We start from the raw sequence: 8,994 nt of genomic DNA on the forward strand, positions 1-8,994 counted from the left end.
TCTAACAGTGGGCTCAATTGAAATTTGCTCTGTTTTGGAGCCAGGAGTGGCCAGGACTAGCGGAATTTCGGATGAATTGCAGTTTTAGTTCCTTCCGTATTGGCTTTCTGAGGGAGAGCGGGAGGTTGCCACTTGCCACCACAGCACAAAACAAAATGATATCATGTGATCTGAGTGTTTAAATTTTCATTCAGTCCTTCAATTGGACTATATTAGTGGACTAATATACAGTAGCGGATAGTGGCGGAGGATATAGATAGTGAGTATGGACACAGAACTAGCACTAGTTATACTTCGGTCATTTTCAAGCGAGATGATATCGGTTTAAGAAAGAAAGACACACTGATGGGTTCACATAACAGACACCTAAAGAAAGACACACTGATGGGTTCACATAACAGACACCTGTTTGTACAACTAGATTGTTTTATCAGGGAGTTGATTCGCAATAGAGGATTCAACACTATCTCATGGCAATTCATAACTTATTGGTTTAGTGGCTAATCTGTATGAATTCGTAAGTTCTCATTCATACAATTTAGCACGATTTGCTTGGAGATGTGTACCTGCAAAAGACGTTGTTCAGTCTGAAATGTGTGTCTGAATGTGAATGTGTGGGTGTGAGTGAGTTGGTTGGTGTGTATAGGGATGTTTTCTGCTTGATGGATGAATGTAGTCTTGTTACCTATTCATTTCCTATGGCGGTCACTTTTGACCCGGAACACCACAGGTGTAACAAAATCGATTAAAACACTCAAATTTCAAAGAAAGAGTTGATCATCACTTTTATATATTCAAATGCATAGTGTGGAGGATACCATAAGGCCTTGAGGCAATCAGATGTAAAACACAATATTCATGAGTGTTTTAAGTTGTAAATCGGTCAGATTTGACCCGAACACGACAGGAAGTTTAAGGTGTTTTATGCGACCAGAGTGTGAAACGTGGCCCGGCTGATGGTGTGTCGCGAGTCAGACGACCTACTGCCTGAGCTGCTTTTGTGACTCCATTAGGACTCCTTGTCAAAAGCAGAAGATTGAATGACCGAACACTGTTTGCATCTCACTTTTGGCCTGTGAGCGAACGACCAAAGTTAGCTATTGTTCGCACGTGTCGTTGCACTTTGAGCTCAATGGTTCCCTGGAGCATAATGAACAGATGAAACTGCTTATTAAAGAGCGAGAGGTAAACAGTGAAAGGACTGCGGTTGCGGTGGATGAAACTCAAGCTCACTTTGGGGTTTTTTAATAAGACACGCAGGCGTTCAGCTAAATCACCTTTATACAGGTGCTGGGTGACAGTCAGACCGCAACACTATGTTTAAAGAAGCATATCGTAGGTTTAATATACAGGTTTGAGCTGACGAGACACTACAGTGTACAGAAGATGCATTATTATATAGTCATGAAGAATTAATTAACATATGTTTTACATATTAATGACAACAGGTGAGTTAAACTGACCTCAGCCAACCTTTAAAGGAATAATGTTGACATATACACTTACCGGCCACTTTATTAGGTACACCTGTCCAACTGCTCGTTAATGCAAATTTCTAACCAGCCAATCGCATGGCAGCAACTCAATGCATGTATGGTCAAGACGATCTGCTGAAGTTCAAACCGAGCATCAGAATTGGGAAGAACGGTGATTTAAGTGACTTTGAACGTGGCATGGTTGTTGGTGCCTGATTCATGTCCATCCCTTTATGACCACAGTGTACTCACCTTCTGGTGGCTACTTCCAGCAGGATAACGAGACATGTCATAAAGCCTGAATCATCTCAGACTGGTTTCCTGAACATGACAATGAGTTCACTGTACTTGAATGGCCTCCACAGTCACCACAGCTCAATCCGATAGAGCAGTGGTTCTCAAAGTGGGGGTCGGGACCCCTTGAGGGGTCGCGGAACAATGAAGGAGGGGCGCCTGGTGATTTCCAAAAATCTACTTATTATTATTATTAGGCCATAAGAATTACCATATTTTATCCATAACCAACTGAAGAGAAAAAAACAGCCGTTTATAGTTACTATAGTAGCTTATTTACTTGTTCTATTGGATTGTGACCCCTGGGGTAAATACATTATGTTAAAGACAGCAATAGCGTCAGATGCAGCAGATTGATTTTACAACACCAGGTTAAACTTCCTGGCCCATTTACAGCACATACATGAAAAAAACTAAACAAAGAATAGACTTTGGTCTATTGGTGTGTGTGTGCGCCATTGCATGCAAGTTTTCTGTATTTATAACCACCTCAGAGGATATTGGGGGTCGCGAGTCACTGGCATTGTTATTTTAGGGGTCGTGTGCTGAAAAGTTTGGGAACCCCTGCGATAGAGCACCTTTGGGATGTGGTGGAACAGGAGATTCACATCATGGATGTGCAAGTACTATTAGGCAAGGTACCAATTTTAAGGTATAGCGTGGTTTGGAAAAGTCAAAGTTTTAAAACTGTCAAAGTTTTCTGTCATACCTTTCCTATGGTATATGTACATTTTGTTTTTTAACAACTGCTTCATTCAGTTTTTTAGCCTTATAACCGCACATCGTTAAGTGATGCACAAACACAAATTGAGTTTTTATTACTTATTAGTTGTATTTTTTATTAATACAACCAAGAATATGAAGTATTTTTAGAAACAAGAGAATTTGCCCATACTTTGTAGCTGCCAGCTTCTTGCATCTGTGTTTTCTTATGCCTAGTTCAGACTGCGTGATTTTAGCCCCGATTTTGGCTCGCCGACAGGTTTTGAGAAATCGCAGACAAATGCCAGAAATCACAGGCAAATTGCTGCTCGTGCACGTGAGTGCCAATCACACAGTATGAACTTTCAAAGACGCGATCTGAGAGAATCGCCGATGAGTCGCCGATGCCTGTGAGATATTTGGCGTGCTGAATATCTGGAGCTGTCGGCGATTCAAATCATGCCGTGTGAATTGAGTTTTGACTGAAAATAACATCAGTGATCGCCTACAGCCAATGAGAGAGCAGCTTTCACTTGTGTGTGCGTGTGTGTATACCTGCTGCAGGCCAGCGGGAGGCTGGGGGAGAAGTTAAAAGCGCTCTTTTTCGGTTTATTTGGACCCACGAAATGGAGGAAAAACTAGTGGAGGTTTGACAGGACTCAGGAGCAACCGTGTCTGTTTGACGTTTCATAAAGAAAGAAATTAGCTTAATATCAACTTAAGTTGAGGCGAAATGGCTAATTCCCTTTAAACCCAGGTGAGCAAACATGTACATTTTCAACCCCATTAAAGGCTTCTTTCTCATTATGTAGTTAATAACAAAAGATATACTACATGTTTTTGGCTGTGAGACGTAGTTTGGACGAAGTTGTCGGCGATTCTTCCTATAGTAAAGTCATGCAATGTGAATGTCCATGTCGCCGAACCATCTTGCAGTGTAAACAAAGCAGCGACGAAACGCTAGCCCAGATAGTCATGCAGTGTGAAAACATCTGAGACACGACTACTTTGAAAATCATGGAGTCTGAACTCGGCATTAGGGTGCACTCACACTATGCTATCCGAACCGTGTCTAGGCCTGCTTCCCAGATCGTTTTAGAAGTGCTCTGAATAAGGCTCAGGCACAGTTCAGTTGGCCGGCCCTGGCCTGGTTGAAAGAGGTGTGCCATAGCGTGGTACGCTTGTAGTGAAAAAGCGTGCCTGACCTGAAACTGAACACGAGACATAACTTTTAAGGGATTGTTTCATATGGATTTATTAATCAATCTTACTGTTCAATGAACGCAAACTGTCGTAGATTATTAAAGACGCAAACCCTTCACTGCATGACAGCTGCACCTACAGCAGACCTCCTAATTCCTGCAGCACGAGGACTTCATGGTTGTTTATGAGTGTCAAAAGTGGCTGATCTGTTCGGCGAAATATTTGACTGTGTCACTGCATATCAAACGACTTAAACGATATAACTAAAGCAATCTCCACTGTGCTGAGCGAGAGCGCTTGAAAGAATTGAAAGGAGATAGAGCCTATGCAGTCGCTGCTCCTCGTTTGTGGAACCAGCTGCCACCGGATATTACGAGTGCTTCTTCTCTCTCTATTTTTAAGTCTAGACTTAAGACACATTTTTATTCTATTGCATTCCCAGGCTTTTAATCTTTATTGTGGTTGTCGCTGTAATAGTTTTATTCCTATTATTACTTTAATTGTTTTTTCTACTCTTTTAGAGTGTGTGCTATGGTTTTGTTCAGCACTTTGGTCAGTGCCAAACTGAAGTAAATGTGCTTTATAAATAAACTTTAATTACTTACTTCTTACTGAATAGCACATCATCAATGATGCAAGTGTGATCAGGTGCGAATGCAATGTGAGTGCGGGCCGTCTGGGGAGACAAGCGTGCTTGGGCCCAGTTCAAGGCAACTGTACATAGTGCGAGTACGCCTTTAGTCCAGGCAGAGAAATCCCTTTCCATGATTGGTCCTTTTTCGTGCTCATTTGTTTTACTGTATTTTGATGTACAGCAAATTAAAAAGACTGTATTTTAATGGCGCATGTTTACTGCTCCAAAATATTTTAAAATGTTTCTAAAAATAAAATATATTTGGTTCAATCAGAGATGGCAAAAGTACAAACATCCGCTAAGTAGAAGTACAGATACTCATGTTTAAAACAACTCTGGTGAAAGTAGAAGTACTGACTACACTTTGGTACTTAAGTAAAAGTAAAGAAGTACTGCCTCAGAAATGTACAAAAGTAAAAAGTACCCGTTTCAACCACAGCTCAAAGACATGCGGTGTAGGGGAATAAAAGGAAACTAAATCAGCAGTAGTGTATAAGTGTGCGTGTATAAGTGTGCACAGTACTGGGTTGCAGCTGGAAGAGTATCCCCTGTGTAAAACATATGCTGGAATATATGGTGGTTCATTCCACTGTGGAATTTAAAAAGTAGCCAAGCAGCATCACACCCTGCAACATTGCTCAAAAAGTTGGCTCATGTATCATCACGCAAACTCACAGCGTTCAGCATGTAGAATTGTAAACTTCAGCTGCCATTCATGTTTATACACTCTAGAAACAATTCTGTAGGCCAGCCTATCTTTATAAATAATGTGTTGCATTTTACACTGAAGCCTGTCCAAAATATATAGCTTTTTTCTTTTGCTAAGATAAATACTTATCATATTGGACAGCAATTTATTTATTTATTTATTTTTTTTTTGCATTAAGCTAAAGCTGCTAATGATTTTCAAAGAGTAGCCTAGCTCTCATACTTAACCCTTATTTCACTGTTTTTTAGGGTATTGTGGTTATTTTATTTAAAGGGTCACGAAACACCAAAAAACATTTTTTGAGCTGTTGACAGTCGTATATGTGTCCCACACTGCTAAAAACACTATTAGGACACCTATATTTCACTAAAAAGTGTAAATTGGTTGTTTTTGCGTTATTTCAAGCAAATTCGTTCTTCCGGTTTGAAATGAATTTTTGAAGCTGCGTCACGGTCATGACATAATAGCGTGTATTCCAGCGTGCAGACTGGACATCTGTGCCAGAGTGTGTCTTATTACGTCTTACAGTGAGCTGCATTAATGCATGAGTAAAGCTTGGTTTAAACCAATCAGCGCGCTCTATTGTGCAACTTCATTAATATTCATTACTGTCACAGTGTTTAGACGACAGAGACGCCACGTTGTGTTGGCAAAACAAGCGTGAAGTGTTGCTTTTATAGTTTGCTGCAGTTAAGTTTTGTTTTCATTTTCTCTCTGTGAGAGTGCAGCTGGAGTCACGTGTGGATTAACAGTGTACGCGACGCTCGACAACAATAACTTACGTGTCTAAGGAGGATTATTGTTTACCTGAGAGCTGTTCTCATCTGCAAACGCTGAGATCCGGATTCGCTTGTAGTCTCCTCTAAATAAAGACGCGGCTCTAGTTGCTGGTGATTGTCCTGTCTCTACAGATTTGGTAAGTGAGCGACCAGTGCTCTTTGTTTATTCAGTTTGTTCGTATCGAACTAAGTTAACTAGTTAACCACAACCAAACTTTAACCTCGTGTAGGATTTTCACCGCATTTTGTGACTGGAATAACACAGGCGGCTTTCTGACGCTACCTGCCGTGTGCATCTAAGTTTTTTTTTCTCTCATTCGCCGTGCGGTATCAAACATTGCATGAAAAATACACGCTTAGAGCAGTTCCTCGAATCAAATATCTCGTTTGTCGCGAGGGGCATGAATGAATTCCCTGAATGAAAGAGCCAAACTGCAGTTAAAGTCCACCATTTAATAATCTGGCAAATAATTCGACTACAGATGTCCATGTAAACACAGTCACTTTCTCCCGTTTGTGTGTGTGTGTGTGTGTGTGTGTGTGTGTATTTTGACTCTGAAACTCGCGCGTGCCCAAATAGACACTCCCACACCATCCCACTTTCCTCCGACACTCCCCCCTAAACAGAGCTGGACACGCCCACTTTTCTGACTTTTTCCAAAGTAGAGGTGTGAAAACACCCTGCTGAAACAAGGGTTTCATGGCCCTTTAATGGATAAACATGAATTCTGTTACAGTTTCAAATTCAAAACAGAATAAATTCTGTAATAGGAAATATGACTAATTAGAAATAAAGGAAATAAATTGCTATGCATACATTTTTTTTTATAAAGTGTTTGATTGTTTTAATGCTATATGTACAAATCTTTGCAAAAAGCACTATTTTTCGCAGTTTTAGGCTGAAAGACCAGAGAAAGCCCGTGCAGCATGATCAGAAGTGGACAAAAGGCTTGAGCATTTAAACGGCATGTTTTTGAACTGGAATGTGTCGCTCTTGTTTTCCTGTGATCCGATCGAGCAAAAGGTGTATTATTACCTTGTAAACAGGACAGCATGTTAAATTCGCCGTCTCCCTTGGTCTTATTTGCATAGTCATCCTCGCCTTTCTCAAAGTAATCTTTATAAAGTAGCCCACGTATGATGCGCAATAGTCTTAGTTGAAAAAGCAATGCGCTGCAGTACGCAGGCACACAAAGACGAAACAGATTGGATTGCAAGAAAAATGCGTTCATATTGCGCAATGACAAGAATTAATATGGATCGATTACGAAGTAACGAGTCCGATTTAAAAATGTAAGAAGTAGAAATGACAGAATGTGTGTAAAAATGTAAGAAGTAAAAGTAAAACGTCAGAAAAATAAGTAGTGGAGTAAAGTACTGATACCAGGTAAAACTACTTAAATACAGTGACAAAGTATTTGTACTTCGTTACTTCCCATCTCTGCGTTCAATAAGAGAAAAGAGAATAAGAGTTTTTTTTTTTTTTTTTTTTTACCCAGACAATTTAAAAAAGAACAGATTTTAGAGCAGTGATTACAATACCGTAAAACCGTGATATTTTTATCCAAGGTTATTATACCAACGCAATCTCATACCAGCCCATGCCTAAGTAATACATTACATATTAAATATCTATTAAATATAAGAATTATTATTATATAAGAATTATTATATATTAAATATAAGAATTAGATTAAATATATATATTTTCGTTAGTTTATTTTTTAGTTTTTGGTGTGGAAAATACAGATAACTTTTATTTATTTTTTTATACAGCAAAATTAAGCACAATGAGAGTTGACCACTGTTTTGTGCAACGAGGCAAGATTTCTACCGTAACGGTTGAATTCCGGCAATCATTGCTGCCTGATTTTTTTGTTTGTTTGTTTTCTTACTGTAATTATTTTAAATGTGAACAAATGGCTGCTCCCTCAAACAGTGCACTATTTAGGGTATGGGGGGCGGCGGGCGATTTGAGATGCAGTTGTAGTCAGAATTATCAGTCCTCCTGAACATTTTTCTCCAATTTCTGTTGAACGGAGATGAGATTTTTCTCAACACATTTCTGAGCAAATTTTTTTAAATAATTCATTCCTAATAGCTACTTTCTTTATCTTTGCCATGATGACGACATAATATTAGACTAGATATTTTTCAGAGATTCTAGTATTCAGCTTAGTATTCAGTAAGATTTAAAGGCTTAACTAGGTTAATTAGGCAAGTCATTGGATAACGATGGTTTGTTCTGTAGACAATTGCAAACTAATATCGCTAAAGGGGGCTAATATCGACCTTAACATGGTTTAAAAATGTTTTAACTGCTTTTATTCTAGCCAAAATAAAACAAATATGAAGAAAAAATATTATAGGAAATACTGTTAAAAATGTCTTGCTCTGTTAAGCATCATGTGGGAAATATTAGGAATTAAATTCACCGGAGGGTGAATCATTTTGACTTTAACTGTACATCAATTTCTTTTCATAGTGTACAAATGGCTGCTCCCTCAAGTAGTGCACTATTAAGGGTATAGAGGATGATTTCAGACACATCCCGAGTCTCCATCAGCCAGTGTTTAGATTGTCCTGTTCTTTCCCACTGAACACTAGCAGACCTCTCCAGCGTTTTATTGAATACTGATCAAATTATGGTGTCAGTGGATATGTTGTCAGCACGTCCTGCGGGACAAAACGCAACAGTGTTCGGGGAAGATGAGGAAACAATCGCTGCCCGTATATATATGCGAGTCTGGCATAAGTGTAATGGCATGCCAGCTCATGGGAAACGCTGGACGTGGGACGCTTTCCAATGGGAAATCATGGTAATTTGCAAAGCAAATGCTTTTAATGTCTGGCACATCAGTGACGAGTGGAAGGCCTTAAACTAAAACACATGCGCTCATCATAGTTTTACTGTTAACCTTGATGAGCTAAACGCTACGAGAGGCCTGGCCTTTTCTGACATAAAGCATTACAGCGAGATCTGTGATGATCTTCTGTATTCACTCTCTCTGTGTGCAAACAAACAGATAAAAAACACTGCTAATATTATTGAGTCACTTCATCATGTTTGGCACATCAGCAATTGCCATTATTGTCTTGGTTTGAAATTCTTGTATAGTTTTTTAGGTGTATAGTTTAGTTTGTGGCCCCTCATTAATCGCAGGAGATATGTTCTAAAAATAGCATGCAAAAGGCGAA

Source organism: Danio rerio, chromosome 7 (genome assembly GCF_049306965.1).
Source record: "Danio rerio strain Tuebingen ecotype United States chromosome 7, GRCz12tu, whole genome shotgun sequence".
Lineage (NCBI taxonomy): Eukaryota > Metazoa > Chordata > Actinopteri > Cypriniformes > Danionidae > Danio > Danio rerio.